We start from the raw sequence: 24,274 nt of genomic DNA on the forward strand, positions 1-24,274 counted from the left end.
CTGGCAATGTCGATAGAAGTATATTGGATATACATCATGTTAATGTGTACTTTACTAGTACTCCTAGTAGCACCAGGGTATTAAATACCGGTTCGGTTGCTAAGTGTTAGTAACTCAAAGGGGTAAACGGAGACTAGCTAAAGGTGAGCTGGCGATATGTGTTGGAAGTTTTTCCAAGCTTGATGTGATCAAGCATCGCACGCTCCCTCTACCATCAAGATTGGTGTTTGCGTTGAGCATAGACATGATTGGATTATGTCTATCGCAATATGGTCATTCATTTAAGGAGAATAATAGTTACTCTGTTTATTTGAATAATACCTTCAATGGTCTTGCACCTAAAACAAATGGTTTATTGAATCTCGATCGTAGTGATACACATGTTCATGCCAAAAGATATAAGATAGTAATGATAGTGCCACATACTTGTGGCACTGCCACTTGAGTCATATTGGTGTAAAACGCATGAAGAAGCTCCATGTTGATGGATCTTTAGACTCACTCGTTTTTGAAAAGTTTGAGACATGCGAACCATGTCTATTGGTGTATATGCATGAAGAAACTCCATCAAATGGACCGTTTGGACTCACTTGATTTTGAATCACTTGAGACATGCAAATCATACCACATGGGCAAGATGACTGAAAGCTTCGTTTTCAGTAAAAAGGGAGCAAGAAAGCAACTTGTTGGAAGTAATACATTTTGATGTGTGCAGTCCAATGAGTGCTGAGGCACGCAGTGGATATCGTTATGTTCTTACTTCACAGATGATTTGAGTAGACACTGAGTATATTTACTTGATGAAACACAAGTCTGAATTATTGAATGGTTCAAGTAATTCCAGAGTGAAGTTGAAGATCATCATGACAAGAGGATAAAATGTCTATGATATGATCATAGAGATGAGTATCTGAGTTACGAGCTTTGGCACGCAATTAAGACATTGTGGAAATTGTTTCACAATTAATACCGCCTGGAACACCATAGTGTGATGGTGTGTCCGAACATCATAGTTGCACCCTATTGGATATGGTGCGTACCATGATGTCTCTTATCGAATTACCACTATCGTTCATGGGTTAGGCATTAGAGACAACCGCACTCACTTTAATAGGGCACCACGTAATTCCGTTGAGACGACACCGTTTGAACTATGGTTTGGAGAAACCTAAGTTGTTGTTTCTTAAAAGTTTGGGGCTGCGACGCTTATGTGAAAAAGTTTCAGGTTGATAAGCTCGAACCCAAAGCGGATAAAATGCATCTTCATAGGACACCCAAAACAGTTGGGTATACCTCCTAATTCAGATCCGAAAGCAATAGGGATTGTTTCTTGAATCGGGTCCTTTCTCGAGGAAAAGTTTGTCTCGGAAAGTTGAGTGGGAGGATGGTGGAGACTTGATGAGGTTATTAAACCGTCACTTCAACTAGTGTGTAGCAGGGCACAGGAAGTTGTTCCTGTGGTGCTTGCACCAATTGAAGTAGAAGCTTATGATAGTGATCATGAAACTTCGGATCAAGTCACTACCAAACCTCGTAGGTTGACAAGGATGCATACTACTTCAGAGTGGTACGTACTCCTGTCTTGGAGGTCATGTTGCTAGACAACAATGAACCTATGAGCTATGGAGAAGCAAAGGTGGGCCCGGATTCCGATGAATGGCTCGAGGCCATAAAATCCGAGAGAGGATCCATGAGTGAAAACAAAGTGTAGACTTTGGCAGAACTACTCGATGGTCGTAAGGCTGTTGAGTACAGATGGATTTTAAAGGAAGACAGACAATGATGGTAAGTATCACTACTAAGAAAGCTCGACTTGTCGTTAAGATGTTTTCTGACAAGTTCAAGGAGTTGACTACGGTGAGGCTTTCTCACTCGTAGCGATGCTAAGAGTCTGTTGGAATTGGATTAGCAGTTACTGCGTTATGAAATCTTGTAGATAGGATGTCAAAAACATTGTTTCCTCGACAATTTTCTTGAGGAAAGGTTGTATGTGATACAACCAGAAGGTTTTGACAATCCTGAAAGACGCTAACAAGTATGCAAAGCTCCAGCAATCCTTCTAAGGACTGGAGTAAGCATCTCGGAGTTGGAATGTATGCTTTGATGAGATGATCAAAGATTTTGGGTTTATACAAAGTTTATGAGAAACTTGTATTTCCAAAGAAGTGAGTGGGAGCACTATAGAATTTCTGATGAGTATATGTTGTTGACATATTGTTGATCAGAAATGATGTAGAATTTCTGGAAAGCATATAGGGTTGTTTGAAAGGTGTTTTTCAATGGAAAACCTGGATTAAGCTGCTTGAACATTGAGCATCAAGATATATGAGGATAGATCAAAAACGCTAAATGGTACTTTCAAATGAGCACATACCTTGACATGATCTTGAAGGTGTTCAAGATGGATCAGTCAAAGAAGGAGTTCTTGCCTGAGTTGTAAGGTATGAAGTTAAGACTTAAAGCTCGACCATGACAGAATAGAGAGAAAGGACGAAGGTCGTCCCCTATGCTTAGACATAGGCTCCATAGTATGCTATGCTGTGTACCGCACCTGATGTGTGCCTTGCCACATGTCTGGCAAGAGGGTACAAAGGTGATCAAGGAGTGGATCAGCAGACAACGGTCAAAATTGTCCTTGGAGAAAATAAGGACATGTTTCTCAATTATGGAGGTGCTAAAGAGTTCGGCGTAAAGGGTTACGTCGATGAAAGCTTTAACACCTATCCGAATGACTCTGAGTAGCAAACCGGATACGTATAGTGGAGCAACCATTTGAAATAGCTCCAAGTGGAGCGTGGAAGCAGCATTTACAATATGACCTAGAGATTTCCAAAGTACATACGGATCTGAATGTTGCAGACCCGTTGACTAAAACCTCTCTCACAAGCAAAACATGATCAAACCCTAGAACTCATTGAGTCTTAATCACATGATGATGTGAACTAGTTTAGTGACACTAGTAAACTCTTTGGATATTGGTCACATGGCGATGTGACCTGTGAATGTTAATCACATGGCGATGTGAACTAGATTATTGACTCTAGTGCAAGTGGGAGACTGTTGGAAATATGCCCTAGAGGCAATAATAAATTAGTTATTATTATTATATTTCCTTGTTCATGATAATCGTTTATTATCCATGCTATAATTGTATTGATAGGAAACTCAGATACATGTGTGGGTACATAGACAACACCATGTCCCTAGTAAGCCTCTAGTTGACTAGCTCGTTGATCAATAGATGGTTACGGTTTCCTGACCATGGACATTGGATGTTGTTGATAACGGGATCACATCATTAGGAGAATGATGTGATGGACAAGACCCAATCCTAAGCGTAGCACAAAGATCGTGTAGTTCGTATGCTAAAGCTTTTCTAATGTCAAGTATCATTTCCTTAGACCATGAGATTGTGCAACTCCCGGATACCGTAGGAATGCTTTGGGTGTACCAAACGTCACAACGTAACTGGGTGGCTATAAAGGTGCACTACGGGTATCTCTGAAAGTGTCTGTTGGGTTGGCACGAATCGAGACTGGGATTTGTCACTCCGTGTGACGGAGAGGTATCTCTAGGCCCACTCGGTAGGACATCATCATAATGTGCACAATGTGACCAAGGGGTTGATCACGGGATGATGTGTTACAGAACGAGTAAAGAGACTTGTCGGTAACGAGATTGAACAAGGTATCGGGATATCGACGATCGAATCTCGGGCAAGTACTATACCACTAGACAAAGGGAATTGAATACGGGACTGATTGAATCCTCGACATCGTGGTTCATCCGATGAGATCATCGTGGAACATGTGGGAGCCAACATGGGTATCCAGATCCCGCTGTTGGTTATTGACCAGAGAACGTCTCGGTCATGTCTGCATGGTTCCCGAACCCGTAGGGTCTACACACTTAAGGTTCGGTGACGCTAGGGTTATAGGGAATAGATATACGTGGTTACTGAATGTTGTTCGGAGTCCCGGATGAGATCCTGGACGTCACGAGGAGTTCGGAATGGTCCGGAGGTAAAGATTGATATATTGGACGAAGGGTTTTGGAGTCTGGAGGTGTTCCGGAGGTACCGGGTGATGACCAGCATGACCGAAAGGTGTTTCGGGAGCCCCGACAAGTGTTGGGGGGCTTCATGGGCCAAGGGAAGGGGGCAAACCAGCCCACTAAGGGTCTGTGCGCCCCCCTCACCTATTCCCACGTGACCAGGGGGTTTGGGGCACCCCATCTAGGGTTCCCACCTCCTGGCTTGGGGGCCAAGTCACCCAAGGGGGAGATCCCATCTGCCCTGGCCGCCGCCCCCCCTAGGGGAAACCCTAGGGCGCCTCCCCTCCCCTTTGCCCCTATATATAGTGGAGGTTTTGGGGCTGCCTAAGACACAAGAACATCTCCCTCTTGGCGCAGCCCTACCTCTCTCCCTCCTCGTCTCTCGTAGTGCTTGGCGAAGCCCTGCTGGAGTACCGCGCTCCTCCACCACCACCACGCCGTCGTGCTGCTGCTGGACAGAGTCTTCCCCAACCTCTCCCTCTCTCCTTGCTGGATCAAGGCATGGGAGACGTCACCGGGCTGCATGTGTGTTGAACACGGAGGCGCCATGGTTCGGCGCTTAGATCGTAATCAACCGCGATCTGAATCGCTATGAGTACGACTCCTTCATCCGCGTTCTTGCGACGCTTCCGCTTAGAGATCTATAAGGGTATGTAGATGCACTCCCCTTCCCTCGTTGCTAGATTACTCCATAGATTGATCTTGGTGATGCGTAGGAAATTTTGAATTTCTGCTATGTTCCCCAACATCCAGTTGTCTCTCCAATTTTAACCTTTGTACCATTGTTGATGCTCCAAATTAAACCCTTTTTCAACAAGTCCAAACCTGAGAGATACCCTATCATGAAGAAGATGGATTCCCCGTAAAAACTGTATCCTCAAGGTTTCCATTGGGATAATATTTTGACGCGGTACTCTGGCACATAAACTATCCTGGAACATCTGCAATCTCCATGCAAGACAAGCTAGTAAAGCTTGATTAAAATGCCTAAATTCTTGGAAGCCGACCCCCCATCGAATCTTTGGTTTCAACAAATAGTCCCAAGATTTCCATTGAGCCTCTTACCTTTTTTTAGATGCCCACCAATAATTCCTAATCATCTCATTTAGGTTATCACATAAACCGAGCGACAATTTGAACACATTCATGATGTACATCGGAATTGACTAAGCAAAAGACTTCGTTAAGACTTCTTTACTACCTTGAGACAAACTACCCCATAACAACATTTTTTTAGTGAATTTCTCTTGAAAGTTTGGGAACTTCCCTTTCTACATATGTCTGCCAGGTGTTGGTAGCCCCAAATATCTTTCCTCAAACCCAACATTCTCACCCCTATGAACGCACGCACGCACACCCTACCCCTTTGAGCACCTCCAAAAGACTGAGCCGACATATCATCTTGAGATTTATGAAGTCACCGTAGGCACCTCATCGTCGACGGAAACGTCTCCTCCCACTGAATGCGCATCGCCGGAAACCTGAAATAAATCCAGGAATAAATGCGAGCACCAGGATTTGAACCCTGGTGGGCTGGGGATACCACAGTCCCTCTAACCATCCAACCACAGGTTGGTTCGCTGAGTGCTATGGTTTAACATGTACTAATTGACTAGTATAGTGGCACGCAACTCTGCTACCTATCATTAGGTTGCGGGTTCGACTCCATACAACGTTGCAATTTTTGTGACATTTATTTTTTACGTTCGGCCCTGGGAATGGGTTGGCCTGTTTTGCATGAATCCTTCAGCGAAAACTGCTCTTTTTGACCCTAACTAGCGTCGAGCAGGACCTCTCCTTCACCCCCTAAGAGCATCTCTAGCATAGACCCACAAAATTTCAGCGAGCATACGGGCTCAGCCCAATTTTCTGGCCAGAACAAAGCTCGTATACTCGCTCGGCCCGTAAAAATATTTATCGCGGCCCGCAAACCTGCCCGCCCCGACCAGTATATCTACGGGTTCGCGACGCGTTTGCGGGTCGAAACCCTACCCCCCGCCGCCCCCACCTCGCGTAATCCCCCACTCCCCAGCGCACATTTCACGTCGCCGGCGAGCCCCTTACGCCTTCATCCACCATGTGGGGCCGCATGTGGAGCTCCAGACGTGGCTCCGGGAGCAGATCCGGCGGCGACAACGACCCCGAGCGCAAGCGGCGCGTCCATTCGGACAGCACGAGGAAGCGCGGGGCGAGGAAGTGGACCAACCGCGGCCTCTCGCTGCCGCCGAGCTTCAGCGTCCGGGAGACAGACGAATACGACCGTCGGCACGGCCGTACGCCATCCTTGGCCGCGGGCTCGTCCTGGGCGGCGAGATCTTCTTCTTACACCAGGAGCTCCTCCTCTTCCGGCGCGGGCCTTCTCCCCGTGAAGAGGGAGTGGTCAGAGCAGTCGAAGGAAGTCCCCGTCAAGCAGGAGCCCGAGGAGCTCGGCAGCTGCAGAGTCATCGGGCCGGAGGACTTCGTCGCCGATGTCGACGCGGTCGCGGCCACCATTGCCGAGCGGAGCTTGCGCGAGGAGGCGGAGCGACAGCGCCACCACGAGGAGCTCGACGACCTCGTGTTCAAGAAGGCAGTCGCGGCCAACCTCACCGCCAAGGAGAAGGACGATGAGTGGCGGCGCATCTGTGAGGAGCAGAAGGAGAAGTACATCGACCTCGGCAGCTCCGGTGAGGAGGATTGAGCTCCTCCACGGCGTCGTCCATGGCCGCGAGCTCGCCGCCGTGAGATCCCCACCACCTCTAGTACTAGTACTGATGTAGTATGTAGTATGAACTAATGTTTGTAGTGTTTGATCATGTGATGAACGAATATATGTAGTATGTGATGATGAACTACTATGGTGCAATTTCTCCCGCAAATCCGTTTTTTCAAATTATGCAGTTTCATCTACGGTTTCTGATCTGCCACGCTCGTTCTCGACCCGCAAACGAGTTTTACGTCGAATTGCAAATGTGTTTTGCAGGTCGGGATTTTGCGGAGTCTGCTAGAGTTGCTCTAACTTTCCCAAAATGCTATGGGAGGCGCCTCCTCTATTGGGTCTTCTAGGCCCAATAACCCTTCATCTAATAGGCCTTCAGAATATTAGTTTAGCCCATGACGCCTAAGGAAATCCGGGGGAGGGGGCGCTCCCGGTAAATTCTAGAGCCTTTTTTATCTTTATTTTAGGTCCTCCAACATATTTTCCACCTATACGGTATTATTTGGTATTCCATGAAACACTTCTGGTAATCCTCGAAATGCTTCCGATTTCTCTCGGATTATTACTGTTATTTCCGAAACTTTTTTGATAATATTTTCTCACATTCCAAATTCCAATAGAACTCAACAGATCATAAATCCTCAAGCGTGTGACCCTATAGGTTCAGTGAAGTATAGTCATGGACGAGAACACCTTTCATCCAATGATCAGTGACGGAACCATCGCCATCCATATTAACCCATATAGTCACACGGATGATATTCGAGTGAACATTTGGTTATCATATGTTATTCCTTTTGATTCATGATATGTTACAAAACCTAAGGTGAAATATATCAGTATCCCCATGAGATCAACACATGCTCACTATACCGGTCTTCCTCCTTATCGGTTTTGTTTTCTTTTTTTGTTCTTGTGTTCCGGCATCCCCATGATTAAGTCACACCATGTATGGCCAGGCTTGGATGGATGCCATCAATCAAGAGGGCGCTGAATATTTGTCTATCGTCAGAGGAGAAAATTCAAGTCTCGAGCTTTCTAGTCTCTCGTCATATGTTTCCATGAACACGTAAGTTGTAGTTGTGATCACCCTTTTACGGATGATGTTGGAACATTCCGAAAGTGCATCGTCCAGTATGGAGTGACTCGATACTCTCATGGTCTAAGGAATCATACATACATTAACTCCCGTGTTATGGACTATAGACTTTTGACGATTTCATCTCTAAATATAACATACAACTTGGGTCAATTCAACATGAGTGTTCTATCAACATCATGCTCTCAAATCTTATTGGCATTAATGGCATGCCCGTGATTAGGAAAACAGGACTAGCAATTAACACTTGTGCTAGTCCTAGAGGAAAGACTAGGAATCTTGTTTTAGCGTTTATAACTCTACACGTGCTTATGAGTTTTCCTCTGAATCACATATTGAAGAACCCTAACAGTTATAGGACAGATGATATACATTAATTACAAACTTGGAAATAAATAATACTTAAATATTATTGCCTCCACGGCATATTTCCAACAGTCTCCCACTTGCACTAGAGTCAATAATCTAGTTTACATAACTGTTTTTACACCAATGACAATCGAGTGTTGTTCATGTTTTGCTCGTGGTAGAGGCTTCAGCATCGGGTCTGACACATTAAAATTCGTGCGAATCTTGAGTACTTTCACTAAACATTCTTTAGCATGATATTGAATAAGGTGGTACTTGCTTGAATACGCCTGGACTTCCGGCGGGACTTTGGCTCCTTGCTTGAGCCACGACGTCGCTATTGTCACAATAGAGCCGCATGGGGGGGGGGCTCCTAGTAAATTCTAGAGCCCTATTATATTTATTTTAGGTCCTCCAACATATTTTCCACCTAAACGGTGTTACTTGGTATTCCACAAAACACACCCGATAATCCCCGAAATGCTTCTGATTTCTCTTGAAATTATTTCTGTTATTCCCAAAACTTTTCTGATAATATTTTCTCATATTCCAAATTCCAATAGAACTCAACAGATCATAAACCCTCAAACGTGTGACCGTACAGGTTCAGTGAAATATAGACATGAACGGAGAACAACTTTCATTCAAAGATCAGTAGCGGAACCATCGACATCCATATTAACCCCTATAATCACACGGATGATATTTGAGTGAGCATTTGGTTATCATATGTTATTCCTTTTGCTTCATGATATGTTACAAAACCTGAGGTGAGATATATCGGTATCCCCATGATATCAACACATGCTCCCTATACCGGTCTTCCTCCTTATTGGTTTTGTTTTATTTTCTTGTTCTCGTGTTCCAGAATCCTCGTGATTAATTCACGCTGTGTCTAGCCAGGCGTGGATGGATGCCATCAATCAAGAGTGCACTGAATATTTGTCCATCGTTAGAGGAGAAAATTCAAGTCTTGAGCTTTCTAGTCTCTCATCATATGTTTCCATGAACACGTAAGTTGTAGTTGTGATCACCCTTTTACGGATGATGTTGGAACATTCTGGAAGTGCATCATCTAGTATGGAGTGACTCGATACTCTCATGCTCTAAGGAATCATACATACGTTAACTCCCGTGTTATGGACTATATACTTTTGACGATTTCATCTCTAAATATAACATACAACTTGGGTCAATTCAACACGAGTGTTCTATCAACATCATGCTCTCAAATCTTATTGGCATTAATGGCATGCCCATGATTAGGAAAACAGGACTAGCAATTAACACTTGTGCTAGTCCTAGAGGAAAGACTAGGAATCTTGTTTTAGCGTTTATAACTCTACACGTGCTTATGAGTTTTCCTCTAAATCACATATTGAAGAGCCCTAACAGTTATAGGACAGATGATAAACATTAATTAAAAACTTGGAAATAAATAATAGTTAAATATTATTGCCTCCAGGGCATATTTCCAATAGTCTCCCACTTGCACTAGAGTCAATAATCTAGTTTACATAACTGTTTTTACACCAATGGCAATCGAGTGTTGTTCATGTTTTGCTCGTGGTAGAGGCTTCAGCATCGGGTCTGACAAATTAAAATTCGTGCGAATCTTGAGTACTTTCACTAAACATTCTTCAGCACGATATTGAATAAGGTGGTACTTGCTTGAATACGCCTGGACTTCTCGCGGGACTTTGGCTCCTTGCTTGAGCCACGACGTCGCTATTGTCACAATAGAGCCGCATGGGGGGGGGGCTCCTAGTAAATTCTAGAGCCCTATTATATTTATTTTAGGTCCTCCAACATATTTTCCACCTAAATGGTATTACTTGGTATTCCACAAAACACACCCAATAATCCCCGAAATGCTTCTGATTTCTCTCGAAATTATTTCTGTTATTCTCAAAACTTTTCTGATAATATTTTCTCACATTCCAAATTCCAATAGAACTCAACAGATCATAAACCCTCAAACGTGTGACACTACAGGTTCAGTGAAATATAGACATGAACGGAGAACACCTTTCATTCAAAGATCAGTAGCGGAACCATCGACATCCATATTAACCCCTATAATCACACGGATGATATTCGAGTGAGCATTTGGTTATCATATGTTATTCCTTTTGCTTCATGATATGTTACAAAACCTGAGGTGAGATATATCGGTATCCCCATGATATCAACGCATGCTCCCTATATCGGTCTTCCTCCTTATTGGTTTTGTTTTCTTTTCTTGTTCTCGTGTTCCAGCATCCTCGTGATTAATTCATGCTGTGTCTGGCCAGGCGTGGATGGATGCCATCAATCAAGAGTGCACTGAATATTTGTCCATCGTTAGAGGAGAAAATTCAAGTCTCGAGCTTTCTAGTCTCTCATCATATGTTTCCATGAACACATAAGTTGTAGTTGTGATCACCCTTTTACGGATGATGTTGGAACATTCCGGAAGTGCATCGTCTAGTATGGAGTGACTCGATACTCTCATGCTCTAAGGAATCATACATACGTTAACTCCCGTGTTATGGACTATAGACTCTTGACGATTTCATCTCTAAATATAACATACAACTTGGGTCAATTCAACACGAGTGTTCTATCAACATCATGCTCTCAAATCTTATTGGCATTAATGGCATGCCCATGATTAGGAAAACAGGACTAGCAATTAACACTTGTGCTAGTCCTAGAGGAAAGACTAGGAATCTTGTTTTAGCGTTTATAACTCTACACGTGCTTATGAGTTTTACTCTGAATCACATATTGAAGAACCCTAACAGTTATAGGACTGATGATACACATTAATTAAAAACTTGGAAATAAATAATACTTAAATATTATTGCCTCCAGGGCATATTTCCAATAGTCTCCCACTTGCACTAGAGTCAATAATCTAGTTTACATAACTGTTTTTACACCAATGGCAATCGAGTGTTGTTCATGTTTTGCTCGTGGTAGAGGCTTCAACATCGGGTCTGACACATTAAAATTCATGCGAATCTTGAGTACTTTCACTAAACATTCTTCAGCATGATATTGAATAAGGTGGTACTTGCTTGAATACGCCTGGACTTATGGCGGGACTTTGGCTCCTTGCTTGAGCCATGACATCGCTATTATCACAATAGAGCCGCATGGGGGGCGGGGGCTCCTAGTAAATTCTAGAGCCCTATTATATTTATTTTAGGTCCTCCAACATATTTTCCACCTAAACGGTATTACTTGGTATTCCACAAAACACACCCGATATCCCCGAAATGCTTCTGATTTCTCTCGAAATTATTTCTGTTATTCCCAAAACTTTTTTGATAATATTTTCCCATATTCCAAATTTTAATAGAACTCAACAGATCATAAACCCTCAAACGTGTGACCCTACAGGTTCATTGAAATATAGACATGAACGGAGAACACCTTTCATTCAAAGATCAGTAGCGGAACCATCGACATCCATATTAACCCCTATAAACACACGGATGATATTCGAGTGAACATTTGGTTATCATATGTTATTCCTTTTGCTTCATGATATGTTACAAAACCTGAGGTGAGATATATCGGTATCCCCATGATATCAACACATGCTCCCTATACCGGTCTTCCTCCTTATTGGTTTTCTTTTCTTTTCTTGTTCTCGTGTTCCAGCATCCTCGTGATTAATTCACACTATGTCTGGCCAGGCGTGGATGGATGCCATCAATCAAGAGTGCACAGAATATTTGTCCATCGTTAGAGGAGAAAATTCAAGTCTCGAGCTTTCTAGTCTCTCATCATATGTTTCCATGAACACGTAAGTTGTAGTTGTGATCACCCTTTTACGGATGATGTTGGAACATTCTGGAAGTGCATCGTCTAGTATGGAGTGACTCGATACTCTCATGCTCTAAGGAATCATACATACGTTAACTCCCGTGTTGTGGACTATAGACTTTTGACGATTTCATCTCTAAATATAACATACAACTTGGGTCAATTCAACACGAGTGTTCTATCAACATCATGCTCTCAAATCTTATTGGCATTAATGGCATGCCCATGATTAGGAAAACAGGACTAGCAATTAACACTTGTGCTAGTCCTAGAGGAAAGACTAGGAATCTTGTTTTAGCGTTTATAACTCTACACGTGCTTATGAGTTTTCCTCTGAATCACATATTGAAGAACCCTAACAGTTATAGGACAGATGATAAACATTAATTAAAACTTGGAAATAAATAATAGTTAAATATTATTGCCTCCAGGGCATATTTCCAATAGTCTCCCACTTGCACTAGAGTCAATAATCTAGTTTACATAACTATTTTTACACCAATGGCAATCGAGTGTTGTTCATGTTTTCCTCTTGGTAGAGGCTTCAACATCGGGTCTGACACATTAAAATTCGTGCGAATCTTGAGTACTTTCACTAAACATTCTCCAGCATGATATTGAATAAGGTGGTACTTGCTTGAATACGCCTGGACTTCTGGCGGGACTTTGGCTCCTTGCTTGAGCCATGACGTCGCTATTGTCACAATAGAGCCGCAGGGGGGGGGCTCCTAGTAAATTATAGAGCCCTATTATATTTATTTTAGGTCCTCCAACATATTTTCCACCTAAGCGGTATTACTTGGTATTCCACAAAACACACCCGATAATCCCCGAAATGCTTCTGATTTCTCTCGAAATTATTTTTGTTATTCCTAAAACTTTTCTGATAATATTTTCTCATATTCCAAATTCCAATAGAACTCAACAGATCATAAACCCTCAAACGTGTGACCCTACAGGTTCAGTGAAATATAGACACGAACGGAGAACACCTTTCATTCAAAGATCAGTAGCGGAACCATCGACATCCATATTAACCCCTATAATCACACGGATGATATTCGAGTGAACATTTGGTTATCATATGTTATTCCTTTTGCTTCATGATATGTTACAAAACCTGAGGTGAGATATATCGGTATCCCCATGATATCAACACATGCTCCCTATACCGGTCTTCCTCCTTATTGGTTTTGTTTTCTTTTCTTGTTCTCGTGTTCCAGCATCCTCATGATTAATTCACGCTGTGTCTGGCCAGGCGTGGATGGATGCCATCAATCAAGAGTGCACTGAATATTTGTCCATCGTTAGAGGAGAAAATTCAAGTCTCGAGCTTTCTAGTCTCTCATCATATGTTTCCATGAACACATAAGTTGTAGTTGTGATCACCCTTTTATGGATGATGTTGGAACATTCCGAAAGTGCATCGTCCAGTATGGAGTGACTCGATACTCTCATGCTCTAAGGAATCATACATACGTTAACTCCCGTGTTATGGACTATAGACTTTTGATGATTTCATATCTAAATATAACATACAACTTGGGTCAATTCAACAGGAGTGTTCTATCAACATCATGCTCTCAAATGTTACTGACATTAATGGCATGCCCATGATTAGGAAAACAGGACTAGCAATTAACACTTGTTGTTGGGGATATAACTTTTAGGTATGACCCGCCCAGGAGGGGCCGGGTTATACCTATGAGTATTTTTGAAGCCCAAGACCAAGCTTGAAGATGGTGGTTCAGTTAAGGGCCCAAAGCCCAGAGGCAACTTAAGGCCCATAGAGATAAACCGCCATAAGTACATGACTTGTATTGTAAGGCAAGAATAGTTAAGAGACCGAGCCAGACACTGTTTATGAGCCGGCTGGGACTCTGTGAGCCGCTGGGCGTCGACCTCTATATATAAAGGGACGACCCGACGGCGGTTCAGGGCAAGTAACATCAGATCGGGAGCTTGGTCAAGCAATTTCGCTCCCTGGTAATCGAGACATAAGCAATCCCACTCAAAACTGGATCGTAGGCTTTTACCTTCACCGTAAAGGGCCGAACCAGTATAAACCCCGTGTCCTTTGTCCCGATTAACCCCTTTAAGCTTCCTAGTTGCGATGGCTCCACGACTAAGTCCTTTCACTAGGACATCTGACGTGATAATTCCACGACAGTTGGCGCCCATCATCGCTTTGTGGCTAACCCGGAGAAGATCAAGGCAATCACTTCTTTGGCTAAACCGGCATGTATCAATGATGTTTGGCATTTGGCGGGTCGTATTGCTGCTTTAAGCCGGTTCATAAGCCAGTTAGGTGATAAGGCCATACCCCTGTATCAGATGATGAAGAAGATAGACGACTTCGTCTGGAGTGATGCTGGTAATACTGCCTTTGAAAACTTGAAGAGACAGCTAGCTGAGCCGCCAGTCCTTGCTGCTCCCATTGATAAGGAGCCCTTATTGTTATATGTGGCTGCTAACACACGTGCCGTCAGTGTAGCCATTGTGGTGGAACGAAAGGAGGCTGGCAAGGAGCATCCGGTTCAACTGCCGGTTTACTACATCGGTGAGGTGCTTATTGAGTCCAAGCAAAGGTATCCACATTGGCAGAAGCTCGTTTATGGGGTGTTCATGGCAAGCCGGAAGCTTAAGCAATATTTCCAAGGTCATCCCATCACTGTGGTAAGTTCTGCTCCTTTAGGAGATATCATCCAAAATAGAGAGGTCACAGGACGAGTCGCCAAGTGGGCCATTGAACTTGGGCCTCATGGTTTAAAGTATGTGCCACGCACTGCTATCAAGTCTCAAGCACTAGTGGACTTCATCAACGATTGGACAGAATTGCAGATGCCTGAAGAGAAGCCGGACAACACATATTGGACTATTCATTTTGATGGGTCTAGGCAATTGGAGGGCTCGGGGGCTTGAGTTGTTTTAGCTTCCCCTCGAGGTGACAAATTTTGTTATGTGCTACGATTGATGTTTCCATGTACTAAGAATGTAGCTGAGAATGAGGCCTTACTCCGTGGTCTTCGGATGGCTAAGAAGATGAACTTAAGCTGGGTAAGGTGCTTTGGCGACTCAGATTTGGTGGCTCAACAAGTATCAGGCAGGTGGGATTCCAAGGATCCTCTCATGGTGGCTTATCGCCGTGAAGTTGATGCCATCGTTGGACATTGCAAGGGTTACCAAGTGGAGCACATTGATCGCAGAAAGAACGAGGTGGCCGATGCCTTAAGCCGGCTGGGCTCTCAGTGTAAGACGGTGCTGCCTAATACTCTCTTGGATATTCTGCATAACCCTCCTGTCAAGTTACCTACAGAGGAAGACTTGGCGGTTCCTGATCCAGAAGCACAATTGGTGGCGGATCTTCACGCATCCCAGATTGGACAGTGCCATACTTGGCTTACATAACCCAGGGCGAGTTGCCCGAGGATGAAACCTTGGCTAGGCAGATAACCTGGCGGTCCAAGTCAATGACAATTGCCAATGGCGAGCTGCATCATCGCAGTGTCACTGGAGCATTTCAGCGTTGCGTCTCTCTAGAAGAAGGTCAAGAAATTCTTCGTGAGATTCATGAAGGGGATTGTGGCCATCATGCTGGGTCAAAGTCCCTTGTAGCCAAGGCTTTCCGTCATGGGTTGTATTGGATGACGGCTCATGCTGATGCGGAGGATCTGTTCAGTAAATGTGACGGTTGTCAGAAGTTCTCGAGACGTGTGATACGTCTCCAACGTATCTACTTTTCCAAACACTTTTGCCCTTGTTTTGGACTCTAACTTGCATGATTTGAATGAAACTAACCCGGATTGACGCTGTTTTCAGTAGAACTGCCATGATGTTGTCTTATGTATAGAAAAGAAAAGTTCTCGGAATGTCCTGAAAATCCACGGAGGCACTTTTTGGAATTAATAAGAATTTCTGGGCGAAAGAAATACACCAGGGGGCCTAGGGCCTGTCCACGAGACAGGGGGTGCGCCCCCCGTAGGGCGCGCCCGCCTATATCGTGGGCCCCTGGACCTCCACCGACCTCAACTCCAACTCCATATATTCACGTTCGGGGAGAAAAAAATCAGAGAGAAAGTTTCATCGCGTTTTACGACACGGAGCCGCCGCCAAGCCCTAATCTCTCTCGGGAAGGCTGATCTGGAGTCCGTTCGGGGCTCCGGAGAGGGGGATTCGTCGCCGTCGTCATCATCAACCATCCTCCATCACCAATTTCATGATGCTCACCGCCGTGCGTGAGTAATTTCATCGTAGGCTTGCTGGACGGTGATGGGTTGGATGAGATTTACCATGTAATCAAGTTAGTTTTGTTAGGGTTTGATCCCTAGTATCCACTATGTTCTGAGATTGATGTTGCTATGACTTTGCTATGCTTAATGCTTGTCACTAGGGCCCGAGTGCCATGATTTCAGATCTGAACCTATTATGTTTTCATGAATATATGTGTGTTCTTGATCCTATCTTGCAAGTCTATAGTCACCTATTATGTGTTATGATCCGACAACTCCGAAGTGACAATAATCGGGATACTTCTCAGTGATGACCGTAGTTTGAGGAGTTCATGTATTCACTATGTGCTAATGCTTTGTTCCGGTTCTCTATTAAAAGGAGTCACTTGGGATTTATATCTGTTGATCACTATGAAGAACTTGAAAGATGATGTCGGTGTACTAGAATAGGGGTACCCTAGTACCCTGAACTTGTGCACGGGCAGTTGCAGCACCCCGCGGCAAGGCTTGCCGGGCGACCGCCAAGGTCCTCCATGGTTCCTTTGGAGCCATTCAAGAACAAAGTATTTAAGCTCAGGAGACAAGGCCCCGGCAAGAGGAGCTTGCCGGGAAGGCCAACCAAGGCATCCCAAGGAACTTGCCGCGACGCGCCACGCGTCCTGGCAAGGCAACAAGGCCCCGGCAAGAGGAGCTTGCCGGGAAGACCAACCAAGGCATATCAGGGCCCGGTGAGCGACAAGCTTCCGGACCTGACAAGACAACGGCCGCGGCAAGGCGCTTGCCGCGGCAGGCGGCCACTCTGCGCCCATGCTCCAGCGCATCCACCAACGTGTTGCTCTGGGGGCCTCTCTAGGCGCGCGTGGCGGAAGGCTGTGCAGCCAGCGGTGCACAGTGGCATGCGAAGCTGACAAGACTGCCATCGTGGCGAGCGGTGGCGTCCCTGACGGTACCTTTCTGCACTATTTGGGCGACATAGACGGGCATTTAATGCCCTTGTCCCCTGCCGTCAGGGTTAGGTAGGGTGCACTGTACAAGTAACTGTACCAACCACCTCTCTTTTTACTCTTCTACCCTTCTCTGCGTTGCCACCTGTCGGTGACCCCTTTAGCATATAAAAGGAGGCCCATGCGCAACGTAGAGGGGTTCGGATCATTCGGAAGCCAGAAAAACACTTAGCTCACTCTTGAGGAAGAACAAAATACAATCAGACAAGCAGCAGTAGGAGTATTATCTCTCCGGAGAGCTCCGAAGCTGGGTAAACTGCTCGTGTGCTTCGCCTCGATCTGCTCTTCGTGCGATCTCCGCCCCCCGCCGAACCGAAAGGGGCCCGGTCCGCCGGCCCCATAGGTGCTCGTGGATCAGTTTCCCCGACATCTTTGGCGCGCCAAGTAGGGGGCGTCGAGATTGCGTGAACCTGATCCGGCGTTCACACGAGCTAGATCTTCATTTTCTTCATCAACATGCCACCGAAGAAGAAGGCTTCGGAGGCAGCTGTTCCGTCCGCGTCGATCCCACCGCCACCGGAGCAAACGGGTGGTGGGGTAGACGTCGGCGGAAGGACGGACGTCGACGAGGAAGCTCACGACGCTGCCAGGTCCAAGGGCAAGGCGGCGCAGACCTCGACGGCCGCGCTTGTTCCGCGCCCATCGCAGGAGGCGCAGGACCGACAGCGTCATGGTACTCGCAGTACCATACGTTTGTTGGGCCAAGATCAAGCTGGTGGATCCCGGGGCGCTCAAGACCAGCATGCACGCCAGCGTACCAGCACGAGCGAGACACGGTCGCCCGGACGGGATAATGCTCCTTCTAACATAGTTAGAAGTCCGAGCACATCCCGCTCCTCGCGCCGTCCGCCACTGCCACCCACCACTCCGGCAGAAGCTTTGGCGCGAGCTCAACTGCTCCTGGATTACCCTCCAACGTCGGACAAGATCGACGAATGGAGGGCCACCATTCAGAGTCTCATTGGCTACGCCAACGGCGACACTCCATGGCAGCCGAGCGCGTCGCTGCCGCGGCAGGGTTGCCAGGCGCGAGCCGGTGGCGACGAAACTGGTGGGGGTGCAACAACCATGCAATCACCACCCCGAAGGCCAAGATCGCCGACTCGTCGGATCCACCTCGACAGCGACTCCACCGCATCGTCAGATCCACGAGCTCGTTGCGATCAACGCCAAGTTCTACGCGATCGACAACAAGAGGACGCTCGTACTCGCATCGAGCGCCGAAGAGAAGCGCGACGTCAATCCGACAAGCGCGCTGGGCCTTCTGTTGACATGCATGCGCCAGGGGAACCAGGCGATCTGCCGTACGTGGTAGGTTGCCCTGCGTTCACTCATGAGCTGCGGCAAGTCCAGTGGCCCAGCACGAAGAACTTCAAGCCAGACGTACCGGAGAAGTATGACGGCAAGACGCATCCGTCGGAGTTCCTCAACATCTACACCATTGCGGTGCAGGCTGCCGGGGGATGGGACGACAAGATCCTTGCCAACTACTTCCCGCTGGTGCTCAAGCCCAACGTCAGATCCTGGCTCATGCACTTGCCGGACAACTCCATATCCTCTTGGGCCGATCTATGCCATCAGTTTGTCGGCGCCTTCACAGGCGGCCACAAGCCTCATGGCCAAGAGAGTGACCTTCATCTGCTCGCCCAGAAGGAAGGAGAGCCCCTGCGCAAGTACATTCAGAGATTCAGCAGTGTACAGCACAACATCCCAGACGTCCACCCTACCGCGGTGATCAGCGCGTTCCATCAGAACGTGCGAAACCGCAGGATGCGGGAGGAAATGGCGATGTGCAAGATCAGAGACGTCAGTGAGCTATATGCCCTGGCCGACAAGTGCGCACGTGCTGAGGAAGGGAGGAGACTCCCCGGAGAGAATATAGGAGCAGGAGGGTCTGACAGTGAGGATGCTGCCCCGGCAAAGAAAAACCGGCGGCGGAACAACAGGAAGAAGAAAGGAAAAGAGGTGCTGGTCGTTGAGCAGTCCGGCAAGACGCCCAAAGCTGGCAGCTCCGGCAAGGAGGTTGCCGCGGAGGTGGCAGTTGCCGACAAGCAGGACGGTACCAGCAAGCAGTATTGCAAGATCCACCGCACCAAGGGCCACGATCTCCAGAGCTGCAAGAAAGTCGAGCAGCTTGTTGAGCAACAGAAAGCTGAATACGAGCGGCGCGACAAGGAGAAGGCCCAGGAAGGTGCTGGAGGATCCGGCAAGAAACGTCCCGGCCGAGGAGGACGCCGCGGCAAGGCCAAGCAGCGGCAAGGAGACAGACCTCCTCGCGGCCGCGACAAGGATGAAGATGACGACGACGATGAAGACATGGATGATGATGAGACTGATGAGCAGGAGTTCCAGAAAGCCACAGAGGTCCTATGCGTTGACGGTGGTGCTTCTCTGCATACTTCACACCGCCAACTCAAGCAGTGGGTGCGGGAAGTTAATGCAGCAGAACCACCCGTCGAGTCACGCAAGCCTCTGAAATGGTCCAGCACGCCTATCATCTTTGATATTGAGGACCACCCTGATCGCATAACTGCGGTCGGGTGCTTGCCGATGTTGGTTTCACCAACTATCCGCAACCTCAAGGTCACTAAGATGTTAGTTGACGGCGGGGCCGGCTTGAACCTGATCTCCTCCACGATGCTCCAGAAACTCCAGATCCCTGACAGCGAGCTCGAAGAGACCGGTACATTTCAAGGAATCAACCCGGGAAGGAGTAAGCCAAAGGGAAAGATCACGTTGCCGGTAACATTTGGCAGCGAGTTGAACTTCAGGACTGAGAGGGTCACTTTTGACGTTGCTGACTTTCCATTGCCTTACAATGGGATACTTGGACATCCAGCACTCGCCAAGTTCATGGGAGCCTCTCACTATGCATACAATGTACTGAAGATGCCAGGCCCAATAAGTGTCATCTCTGTCCATGGGACAAGAAGGATGCTCTTATCTGCGCCGACAAGATCTACCGGGAAGCAGCAGCCGCAGTAGATCGCCAATCACTTGCCGCTGAAGCTCCCGGGGCGAAGAAGAAGACCAAGTCCGGCAAGAGTTCTGATGCCCACTCCGGCAAGCGCACCTCTTCGGAGTGCTGCACTACCGTCGAGGACGCACCATCGAGCTCCACCGGCAAGTGTAAGAAGGCAATGGCAGCTCCACCTGAGACCAAGAAGGTGTCCGCCAAGGAGGACGGCACTGGTGGTACCTTCACCATCAGTGCCACTCTTGACCCCAAATAGGAAAGCGCGCTCGTTGCTTTCCTGCGGGCGAATGTCGACGTGTTTGCATGGCAACCGTCTGACATCCCCGGTGTTCCCAGGAAAGTAATTGAGCACCACCTTGCTGTCTGTCCTCATGCGCGGCCCGTCAAGCAAAAAGTCAGGAAACAGGCAGTGGAGCGCCAAGAATTCATCGCAGAAGAAATCAAGAAGTTGGAAGCAGCAGGCCTTGTCAGAGGAGTGCTCCATCCTACGTGGTTGGCCAATCCTGTAGTTGTGCGCAAGGCTAACGGAAAATGGAGGCTTTGTATAGACTTCACTGATGTCAATAAAGCTTGTCCCAAAGACCCATTTCCCTTGTCGCGCATCGATCCGATTGTTGACTTCACGGCCGGATGTGATTTGCTTTCATTTCTTGATGCATACTCAGGATACCATCAGATCTTCATGGCAGAAGAGGATGAGGAGAAGACTGCATTCATCACCCCGTGTGGCACGTACTGTTTCGTACGGATGCCTTTCGGTTTGAAGAATGTTGGTTCAACATTTGCAAGGGTAGTCCACCATGCTTTTGAGCCATAGATGCACAGAAATGTGGAAGCCTACATGGATGACATAGTGGTCAAGAGCAAGGACAGGGCGACCCTGATTCAAGATTTAGACGAGACATTTGCAAATCTGCGCAAGATCAACCTCAAGCTTAACCCCGAGAAGTGCGTATTTGGAGTTCCTTCCGGCAAGCTTCTCAGGTTCTTTGTGTCTCAGCGGGGAATTGATGCCAATCCCGACAAGATCAAGGCCATTGAGCAGATTGAAGCACCGAAGCGCGTCAAGGATGTACGAAGACTTGCCGGTTGCGTGGCTGCTCTCAGCAGGTTTATCTCTAGATCTGCTGAGCGCGCCCTGCCATTTTTCAAAATATTGAAAAAGGCAGGTCCAATGAAATGGACTCCGGAGGCGGAGGCTGCGCTGCAGGACTTGAAGAGATACCTGTCCTCCACTCCAACACTTGTCGCACCTAGGCCACAAGAGAAGTTGCTGCTATATATAGCGGCAACCAATCAAGTGGTTAGTGCTGCGTTAGTGGCGGAGAGGGAGGCGGATGATGAGCCGGCAACCACGGCAGACGCATCCAGCGACAAGCAGGGGGCTTCGCCGACAAGCTCTGGTCCCGACAAGGATGGATCTGCGCAGGAGCATGACAAGGTGCAGAAGAGAATGGTGCAGCGCCCAGTTTACTTTGTCAGTTCCCTTCTGCAGGGGGCTAGATCAAGGTACTCTGGTGTGCAGAAATTGCTTTTCGGCCTTCTCATGGCCTCGAGAAAGCTGCGCCATTACTTCCAAGCACATGAGATCACAGTTGTCACTCGCTTTCCGTTGAAGAGGATACTGCAAAATCCAGAAGCAACAGGCAGGATTGTCGAGTGGGCATTAGAACTGTCAAGCTTTGGCCTCAAGTTTGAAAGTACTTCAACTATCCAAAGCAGAGCATTGGCAGAATTCATAGCAGAGTGGACGCCGACACAAGATGAAGAAATTCCAGAGACGAGCATCCCCGTCAAGGAAGCGAGCAAAGAGTGGCTGATGTACTTTGATGGTGCCTTCTCGCTGCAAGGCGCCGGTGCGGGCGTGCTGCTTGTCGCACCCACCGGAGAGCACCTCAAGTACGTAGTCCAGATGCACTTTCCCAAGGAGCAAGCAACCAACAATACTGCAGAGTATGAAGGATTGCTTGCCGGTCTCAGGATCGCAGCGGACCTTGGGATCAAGAAGCTCATTGTCAGGGGTGACTCACAGCTTGTCGTCCGCCAAGTGAACAAGAACTATCAGAGTCCATTGATGGAAGCATATGTTGATGAAGTGAGAAATCTAGAAGAGCACTTTGACGGCCTACGGATGGAGCATGTTCCGAGAGCTCAGAATGACATTGCTGATGGCCTGTCGAAGTGCGCCGCACTAAAGTTGCCTGTGGAACCAGGGATCTTTGTGCTCAAGCTGACTCAACCATCCGTAACGCCGTCAACTGGACAGAACAAGAAGAGGAAGTTGATTTCTGGTGACTACTTTCCGGCAGAGCTCCCCGAAGCCGCCGCCAAGAAGGTCCCCAAGATCAACGCCAAGGATGCTGAGGAGCAGTCTGGTCCAGCAAGCCTTATGGTTTGTTACATCGCAGCAGACGCTCCCGACAAGCTTTGCTCTGGCAAGCTTGCCGGGGAACATCAAGCTCCGGTAGAGCCGCAGGTTCTCACCGTAGAAGCGGGTGTTCCCGCAGCAGCAGATGTGCCTTTAGTCCTTGTTGTCGAGCCACAAGCTCCAGCATGGGCACAGCAGATTGTCCATTTCCTTCAGACAGGAGAACTTCCCGAAGAGCAAGAAGAAGCGGAAAAAGTAGCCCGGCAGTCAACTATGTACCAGTTTGTCGATAGCATACTGTATAGAAGAAGACTCAACGGTGTGAAATTAAAGTGTATTTGCCGGGAAGACGGACAAAAGCTGTTGGCAGAGATACATGGAGGCATATGTGGTCACCACATTGGCGCAAGAGCACTTGCCGGCAAAGCTTTCCGGCAAGGTTTCTTTTGGCCGACAGCCCTCCAGGATGCAACTGCACAAGTAACCAAATGAGAAGCGTGCCAGTTTCATTCCAAGCAGATACACCAGCCAGCTCAAGCTCTCCAGACGATCCCTTTGTCCTGGCCATTTTCGGTTTGGGGGCTCGATATCCTCGGCCCCTTCCCCCGAGCTGTCGGGGGCTTTGAGTACTTGTACGTTGCAATCGACAAGTTCACAAAGTGGCCGGAAGTGGAACCAGTGAGGAAGGTGACAGCACAATCAGCAATCAAGTTCTTCAGGTCGATTGTTTGCCGTTTCGGGATCCCTAACAGGATCATCACCGACAACGGCACACAATTCACGAGCCGCACCTTCATGCAGTACGTCCAAGATCTTGGTGCCAAGATCTGCTTCGCTTCTGTTGCTCATCCGAGAAGCAACGGTCAAGCGGAGAGGGCAAATGCTGAAGTGCTACGCGGGCTCAAGACCAGAACTTTCGATAGGCTGCACAAGTGCGGAAGAAACTGGATCGAGGAGCTGCCGGTGGTTCTTTGGTTGATCAGGATGACGCCAAATCGAGCCACTGGCCAGACACCTTTCGCTCTAGTCTATGGAGCGGAGGCAGTTCTCCCCACGGAACTCGTATACGGGTCACCTCGGTGCTCGCTTATGATGAGCTTGAGCAAGAGCAGCTGCGACAAGATGACGCGCTGCTCCTTGAGGAAGATCGTCTTCAGGCTGCTGTACGAGCTGCTCGGTACCAGCAAGCTTTGCGCCGCTACCATAGCCGCAAAGTTAAAGCCAGAAGCTTCGAGGAAGGCGACCTTGTTCTTCAGCGCGTTCAGTCCGCCAAGAATTCCAACAAGTTGACGCTGAAGTGAGAAGGCCCTTATCGGGTGAAACGAGTCACTAGGCCTGGCGCTGTCTGCCTTGAGACCGAAGATGGCATTCCGGTGAGCAACTCCTGGAACATTGAGCATCTTCGTAAGTTTTACCCATAGGGCGCGGTTGCCGGAACCTGTTCCGGCAACCACCTTTTGTACAAGTCTTGCCGATGTTGCATGTAATCCTTTGTACAAAGCCGGGCGCAGATCCCGTGCATAAGTAAAGCTCATGTGCTCCGCACATCTTGTCAATTTCATGCATTATATTCTTTCTTGCATGCATTATCTGACACTTTGTGCAGCACCTACCCCCGGTAAGCAATAACGAGCCGTAAGGCTCCATATCGTTATTTTATCTTCTTTCTTTTTCTCAAAGGG

The sequence above is a fragment of the Triticum aestivum genome, chromosome 4B, assembly GCF_018294505.1.
Source record: "Triticum aestivum cultivar Chinese Spring chromosome 4B, IWGSC CS RefSeq v2.1, whole genome shotgun sequence".
Lineage (NCBI taxonomy): Eukaryota > Viridiplantae > Streptophyta > Magnoliopsida > Poales > Poaceae > Triticum > Triticum aestivum.